Genomic DNA, 9082 nt, shown 5'->3' with positions numbered 1-9082 from the left:
TTTAACCTTTGCCCTGACCGGGAGAAGGAGACGGGTTACCTGAGTCCCTTAAAAAATGGAGCAAATGAAGGGAGAAAATCGAAAAGGAGAGGAAGTTAAAAGCTTTGAACTGTGAAAATATGGGAATGGTTGTTGAAACCCGGTCGACTGCAAAATGAATAAAGTTTAGTCTTTCCCGTTTCGAGGCAAGAGAAGGTGAACAGGTAGTCCCTCTTGCTCTCTCCTTTACTATGCCCAGGTAAACTGGAGGTTAACGGGAATAACAGGTGCAGGGTAGCTGCAAGCACGCCTGGGGAAGAGTTAAAAGAGAGATGGTGGAAGAGAGTGGCAACGGCTAAGAAGCCCATTCTTAAACTTGTGACCCGAAATTGAAGGGGTGAGAAGCACCGGTCAAGAAGTGTCCTGAACCTTCTCCCCGCCCTCTCTCTGCCAAGTGGTCTGTCTGATCGGATGCGGAGGGAAGAAAACTGCGCACATGCTGGAGCGCGAGGCTCCGTTGTTTCCGCTCTAGTCACACAGCTGATGATTTTCAGCCCATCTGTTCTAAGAGGAACGCAGGTAGTGTAACTCACCAGCACACGGAGCAAGTTGTTTTTTAAACTGAATGTAGAGACGGTCAGGTGTGCAGCCGATGGATATTTTCAGGAATATAATTCTCTGCTTGCTACTTTTGCCATAAGCTAAACTACGAAGTAGGATACATTGTAGCATAGTTGTTAAATACAGTTGTTAGGGTCCTTGTCACTAAAGAAGTTCAGGGAAAACTGTCACCTTCTAACTAGAAGTCAACTTATATGATGGTGGTAATATAATAATAATAAAAAATGTGTTAGTATGCGATGCACTGTTCTAAGTATCTCGCATGCATTTATTAACTCACAGGTTATAAAAACTCATAGGTTTTTATAGAAATACACTTGTGCACAAATAGACATGTAGAAGCTTATTTGTTTCAGCCTTGTCTATAGTAGGGATAAGTTATTCCAAACCATCTAAGTATCTATCAATACAGGAATGATCTTTTGATACATGAATACTATAGAATATTACTATTAATTATGGCATTGTTTAAAAGATTGAAATAGGTATATATTGGTAATCTTCCAGTTACTATGGCTGCACTGCAAAGTACCCCCACAAGGTGTGGTATAAAACAACTATTTATTATGCTCACAGATTCTGTGGGTCAAGATTTCATACAGAGCACAGCAGGGATAATTTTCTCTTCTCCATTATGCACAGGGCCTCAACTGGAGGACTTAAAGGCTGAGGACTGAAATCATCTGAAAACTTTTCACTCTCCTGTTGGTGGTTAACGCTGGCTGAAGGCTGCAGGCTGAAACTCTCAGATTCCATGTTGACCTCTCCATGTGGTCTCTTAGTGTGGACTGGTTTGGGCTTCCTCACAGCTTGATGGCTGGGTTCCAAGGGCGAGTATCCTAAGACAGTACTAGGTAAAACCATACTGCCTTTTATGACCTAGGCTTAGAAGTTATACAGTGTCATTTCTGCTGCATTCTATTTGCTCAGGCCATTACAGAGTCTCATCCAGGTTAAGAGGAGGGTTATAGTTATAGACTATCTCCTGATGGGGAGAGGCAAGGTTCTTAAAGAATATATGGGACCAGAAAGATTGCTGTGGCATTTTTGGAAAATGCAAACTGTCACAGGTACTTACATGGAAATACCTCCTAAATGTCTTAAGGGTGTAAAATAAATGAGATGGATAATAAGAACAATGTGATCCCATTTATGATTTTTAACAAGTATAAAACAAAACCATATTTCCAAGTGTACATACATTGTTTAAAGACATATTTTTCAAATGACCTAGTTTCTAAGCATAACTTGGATGTTCAGCCAAAGAAACAATGATCCATTCAAGTCATGCAGGAAAAACTGGGCAAAATGGCTTCACACAATTCCCTAAGACATGTTTAAATGTAATTTTTGCTGAGAAAACTGTCTCTCATTTACTGTGGAATATAACCCTCTCCTTAAAAAGGTGTGGCTCCATTGTAGTGAATGAGTGGCAGCAAGCCTTCCTGTTCTTTCCCCATTGTAATTTGGCATTGAGCTATCTCACACTGAGGGGCTGACCTGATGTTGTCTCCCAGTTATTTGCAGAAAGATGAGGCTTGTAAACACCTTCTTGAGGTCAGGAACTGTGTCTTATTCATTTTGTATTCACTCATCTAACACATAAAAGGGGACTTGTCAAGTTTTTTGACTGAATTATGCTATTCTCTCATTCAGCAGTCCAGGGTGTTTATAATTACAAAGTAAATTCTAGCCTTCTTGCTAATTAATAAGTTAGTAAGATTTCTGATGGCTAAGCTCCAGTGACTCTGCTTTACATCCCAGTATTAAATTCAAATGATAACCTAAGTCAGATGACTTCTCTAGGAAATCTGTCTGTGTCTTTATGAAATCTTTTTTTTTAAGTCATGTTTATGAGTAATATACTGATAGGTTAGCATTATTTTAGGCAATGAAATAGGATTAGTTCACTCTAATGCTTTAGGCATATTTGCCTATTATGAGACGCTGAAAAGATAACTTTGGGGGGGTGGCGGTGGGAGAGTATAGCTCAGTAGTAGAGTGCATGCTTAGCATGCACGAGGACCTGGGTTCAATCCCCAGTACCTCCATTAACAAAAGAGAAAAAGACAACTGTCTCCATGAGCAATGACTTCATAGGCAGGAATCCTCTCAGAGCAGAGAGAGTGTAACCAGTGATGCTCTTTCTTTTGGATACTTGGTATTTTCATTGCTTTGTAATATCCTATGTTGCAGTAGTCACTTTTTTTTTTTTAAAACTATTGTCTTTGTTCTCTTATGAACAATGAAAGGACACAAGTTAATTTTTTAGAAGGAAAAAAATTCCTCATTATATCAATTAAAATAATCAACAGCAGTTTCAAATCAACATCCTAAAGCAACTTCTTGCATTAGCTTAGAAGGAAAAAAGTTCCTTCTTTGTTCTTTTCAATAGCTAAATGTTTTTCTCTTATTGGCTAGGTTTATAGGGGAAACCTAGCTGTGTACCTGCCTGAAAGATAACTGTGGGAATGAAGATAATGAAGAGATACTTTAAGTTCCCTTGACTCAGCAGGATGACATGTGCCATAGGCACACATACTGAATAATTTAAATATTAGTGTAGTTTTATTTTACGTGCCATGTGGTTCTTAATCCTACTAATCCTATTTGTTATACAAAAAGCCTCAATATGAGTGTCTTTAACTTTGCTTTATCCTAGATGAAAGAAAGGGCATGCATCAAATTTGAAGGCTGTAGAATTTAATCAAAGGATGAATATTAGTATATTGTTTTACCACCTGTAATCCTGGAATACTGTGAAAGTCCCAGGTAAAGTGCTTTAATTAACAATTTGATTCTTCCCTTTGAATTTGTGGGGGTAGGGAGGTGAGTGTTGACAGTCTGTTCTTTAATGCACTCTCACTTTGAGAACTGTGGTTGGCAGTCCCAGTTGTAGGCACAGATTTTGTTTGTAGAATTGAAGCCTCGGGAGAGTATGAGGAACCAGAGAGGACTATGGTCAACTGGTCCCCATTTCCATTACTTTCAGCTTCATGCTAACTTTTATGACCTGCCCAAAGACACAGACAGCCTGATTCTCATATCTCCATCTGGGCTAGTGAGAGATGCTGGGGAGAATCATATACTCCTACCCACGTGTTAAAGCCATTGGAAATTCTTGGTCTTCAATTTAGCTGTGCCTTCAGCACAGCACTCTGGAATTATTTCCCCTGTCTTCTAGGCTAGCTTCATCTAACACTGACTGACTGACCACTACAGTGCTTGCTTCACACTCCTTCTCAGCAGATGATGCTGCCTCCATTTCACTAAGAAAAATGCAATATTCCATAGGTGCACTCCCTCAACTTTCTCCCTTCCTGCAAATGCATCTATATCTGAACTTAACTTCTTCCACCCAGAGTTAATGGGAGGGAGATGGCCTGATTCTTTAGGACTAATGCCTTCTGCCACCTATGAGCTTGATGCCTTCTCTTTTAATCTCCTTTGGACTTGTCCCGTCATTGTTTCTCTCTTCTGAATTTTCAACAGTACCTTTGCTAGCTACTTTCTCAAAGTTTATAATTGTGCTCCATCTGGAGGCCTACTACCATGGTTTCTTCTCCTTTCCATCACAGTGAAGCTGCTCATCTGTGGTCAGCAGCACCGTCTCCACTCAGGTGCAAGTTTCAACCAATTGGTTGGTTTCCAGCCCTTCCACAAACACCTCTCTGGCAAAAGTCACCTGTTATGTCCCAAAGGCTAGACCCTTTAAACTCATTTCCACTCTCATGTCACATATTCCACACTATATCTCATATTCTTCCACGGCATTTGATCCTGTTATGCTCTTCTGAAAATTCTTTCCTTGGCTTCTGTCATACCACTCTCCTTTGCCCTCCTCTGAACATTCCTTCTCTGTTTTTCTTGATAAGAGTAGTCTATAATCATGATACTAGTAACTAGCATTTAATGTAGGCCTACCATGTACCAAGTATGTTATAAGCAATAGCCCATTCAGTTCTCACAATAACCCTATAAAATATGTAGTATGAATTTGTGGTTAGAAGCCAGACCAGAAGTGGGTGGCCAGCCTATTCCTGCATCAATCACTGGAAAGGGGCTGTGTTTACTCTTATCAATTAAGTCTATTTGAGGCTGAGAGTGAGATGAAGCTTCTCCTGATATATATGGCTTAGTGGTGCTGGGGAGGAGAGAGGCGTGAAGGAATGTCTATAATAAAATTGGGTTCGAATCCCGGCTCTGCCCCTTACTAGCTGTGTGATCTTGGACAGCATAATGCTTCTGGACTTCAGATTCCTCTTATTGAACATGGGTGATGTTACATGCCTCATAGAATTTTGGAAGGGTTACATGGATTAATATATGTAAAGTGTTTCAGACTAGTACATAGCACACAGTAAGCCCTCAGAAACTTTTAGCCAGGCTCACATCCCGCCCATCCATCCTCAACACTTCTGCCACTGCTGTCCTCATTAAATGCAAACTGGTTATGTCAGTTTCTGCTTAAACCTCTTTAGTGACTCCCCATTGCCTAATAATCAAATCTAAACTTTGATTGGGGTGCTTTGGTGACAAGTAACAGAATAACCAATTCAATCTAGTTTTAAAAACAAATAAGTGAATAGATCTTGTAAAAGATGATCAGAGGCAGGATGAAGTTCAAGGTTAGTTGGTTCAATGACATTATTGAGAACCAGGGTTTTTTTGTTTTGTTTTGTTTTCTCTCTCTCCTGCCATTCATAGAGTCAGCTCCATTCTAAAGTTGGTTTAGAAGAGACATTTTCGTCATCAGAGGGACTCAGTCTGTGAAACTAGTCCAGGAAAGGTAAGTGATTTTGTAGACTATTTGAATGCTGCATTAAAACACAAACTACGTGAGAAAAATTACTTTTTTTTTCTGAATGAGGGAATGCAGAAACAACCAAGACATTGAAAAGCTAGGCTTAAAAAGCACAAAAAAGTTATAATGCTAAGAACAGTGCTGCAGTGCTCATTGAGGGTAGATATGTCTCTAGTCTTAGTATATTTTGATTTGTTACTCCTTTTAATATGTATGCAAAACTAGAAAACCTAAAATGCGACCATAATAAGGAAATAAAAAGAATATGGTGACCAAGATATTTGTAATGTTATATTTATACACTGTAATGGAAATCTCTAATTTCTCTAAGTAATCTTGCAGCTGCTTCTCAGAGTTCCCATAGGAAAAATCTTTGAAGTTCAGGGAGTGGCTAATTGTTCCTTTGATCTTTAGTCTTTTTGCACTTCAGGGAGCTTTGGAGGAGGGCAGTTTTGCTTATCACTGGACCTATTGTTAAGCAAAAGAAAAGCGACTTCCTAGATCTATTGAGATAGGTGGTTCAGGTAAGGGACTTTCCCAGCCTAGCTGTCTGAACTGCTGCTTATGGCCTATTACAAGAGGTAATTCTGCCCAAGCTAGCCTCTCCCCTAATCCACTTCAAGTAACTATACATTTTGTTAATTGCCTCCAGCCTGTATTTTAGTTTTTTTTTTTTAAGTCATTTTATTTGTGCTTGGCATAATAGTATGTGCATTAATTTACTTTCCAAGCTATTTCATAAATATTCTTTAATAAGATGATTTTCCCTTGAGAAATATGAGAATCTTTGAACATACTTTAGAAGTCAAATACAAAATGGCTGTAGTTTTGTATTGTCTTCTTATAGCATCTGCATTAAAGGTCATTGCATGATTAAATCCATGTAGTATAAAATATTTTAAAATATATATGTTATATGAAAAATATTCATGCCTTCATGCCTATCCTTTAGTCTTAAAACAAATTTTGAAACAACTACTTACACATAAAGGAATTCATTTTGTTATACTTTTTTGATAGCTCTTAGTGTTTTAATGGAAGTAATACATACTTATTCTGAGAGAAATCCTGAAAAGAGTGAGAAAGAAAAGTGTTTTACATGTAACAACCCTCAGAAATACTCACAATTTATTTTTCAATGCATTTTCTTACAGTTTTTATTATGTAAATACAGTATACTATGTGTATTTATTTTTGTATGGGAGAGATTAGCATATTCTGAATATGTAGTTTCTGTACTTTTTAAAGAAACTAGTATTATATTATTATTTTCTCATGTATTTAAAGATTATTTATAACTATTTAATGAACATTATTTACTCTTATTGTTGAATGAAGATTTTTTTTTAAGAATTAGAAACTATTGGTCAATATATCAGAGTGGTTTTTTCCTCCCATAAGAAGCTTGAAAAATTAATTTAAAAAATCTCTTGAGGTGTAGGTACACATACACACGTATCTGTGAAGTGAGGACAGGATACAGGACTTAAGTGCTGAGTGAAGAATTCCCAGCAGCCCCAGGACTAAACACCATCGTCATGTGTGTCGTTTTTATTTTGATATGCACTTGCATCAGTTAGAGCACCTCTTTTAAGAAAATTTTGGGAAAGTTGAATATAATTAGACTGTTTCACTTATTCATCCACTGTTCATTCAATAAATATTTGTCAATCCTCAGTTAGGCATTGTAGGTAGTATCAAGGTGAACAGGGCAGACTGAGCCCTGGTCCTCACAGAGTCTACAGTCCAGATGAGAAGGACAATTATACTGGAGAATTTCATAACATACAGGAAGAGTTCTGACAAGGAAAGGAGTGATCATAATAAGTGCACATTGTTGGGACATTTAAGTTTTCCCAGTGAAGGCAACATTTAATCAGAGACTTGAAAAGTAAGCAGGAGTTAGCTAGGCAGAAGAGACAGGATGGGTCTAACCTGAGAGAACAGGAAAGGAGAAGCCTGGTGAAGATCACAATGCCTGGAATGTAAAGTGAGGAAACTGAAGAGAAGGCTAGAAACATAAGCCAAAGCTAGGTGATAAAGTGTCCTGTCAACCACCATAAGAAGTTCAGAGTTTATCACCAGGGGCACTGGCAATCTCTTGCTCCTTGAAAAGATCACTCTCCCTGCAGTTTGGAAAATTGTTGCAGAACTGCAGGTAGAAAGACCAGCTCTTCAGCTACAATCTAGCTGAGGCAGTCCTACATGATGGCCAGAGGTGAAATTCTGTAACCACCCTTCTTTTCATTTAGTCACTCATCACATTTAGCTTCTGACCCTTTTAACCAACCTAGCGCATGTTTAGCACTTAGTAAATAGTTGTTGCTTTGCTTGCTCTTTTTTGTGTTTGGAGAAGGAATTCATCCCTTGACTCTATTTTTCTCTTCCTCCGAAGGAAGGATAAAGGGTTGGGAGAGAAAGTTTCATTTTAAGGATCTTCCTCAAGCTTTTTGTGACCTAGGGAACCTTCCACTTTTCTACTATGGCTCAACTGGATGCTGCATCCTGAGCTAGTTGCTGAAGTCTTGGTTTTCCTTTACAAAAGCTTTCTGAGCTTGCACAGAAAGCCCACGAAATTCCTGATCTGTATAAAAAGTGCAGAACCTCAATTCTGCCAATGTTAGGACATAGGGACTTTCCCCATTATATCGTAATTCAGTATAAATATATTCAATATATTTAATATAAAATGTGCAATATTCAATATAAAATATAAAATGTATTCAATATTAAAATGTGGAAAATACAGACAAATGAAAAATATAGGAAAGGCTACCATAGTGCTACCCTCAAATGACAACCAGTATTAATATTTAAGGCATTTCATTTTAGTCTTTGTTTATAGTTTTGGGAGAATTGCTTTTAGATCATTATGGCACAAACACACAGACAGAGGTATGTATATCCTGAATGTTTTAAGCTTAACATCATAACAAATGTTCATATTATTTAAAATATTCCATTAAAATTATAATCATTGCAAAAAATTCCACTGTATGATTATATTCCAGTCTAATTCCACACACAGCCATGTTTCAGTTGTTACCAATGTTTGCTCTATAAATAATACTATGATGAGTAGTTTGGGCATAAAATTGGGGGGGTACTTAAGTTTGCGCTTTTACGTTGTGAGGAACAAACCTAATAATCTTTTTTTAAAGCTTTTAACATATGCTACCAATCTGACTTACAGAAAGGAGTGCACCACATTTACATTTCACCATATGAGAGTACTGTTTTAATTAGGCAATATTAAAAAGAAAACTGCTAATTTAATACATAAGGAAAACTTTTTCAAAATAATTAAAAATGTTAATAGTGTTTTTATACATACATAGTAACTAAGTAAACTAAAGGGAGAAACTGACGGTAAGGACATTAAGCCAGACCTATACTAATAGGCTAATCGGCTACATTTTCCATAACTTGGTAATATGAGTAGCTAGTATCAGGGTTTTAGTATTCCTTGACATAATTCTAAATTTTTCTTTATATAATTACTTCTGCTTAGCCTTGCTTTTTCTTAACTTTAGGCCGTTGTATTATATAAATCTATTCAGAGATTTAAAGGACTAGAATGTACCACAAACCATAACACTAACATTAACTTCTGATCTATATGGTTTTTAATATAAGCCTTTGAAGTTCATTTAGTAGTGGGTTAATTTTAGATTGAAA

Source organism: Vicugna pacos, chromosome 6 (genome assembly GCF_048564905.1).
Source record: "Vicugna pacos chromosome 6, VicPac4, whole genome shotgun sequence".
In the NCBI taxonomy this organism is placed as follows: domain Eukaryota; kingdom Metazoa; phylum Chordata; class Mammalia; order Artiodactyla; family Camelidae; genus Vicugna; species Vicugna pacos.
This window is presented reverse-complemented; position numbering follows the sequence as displayed.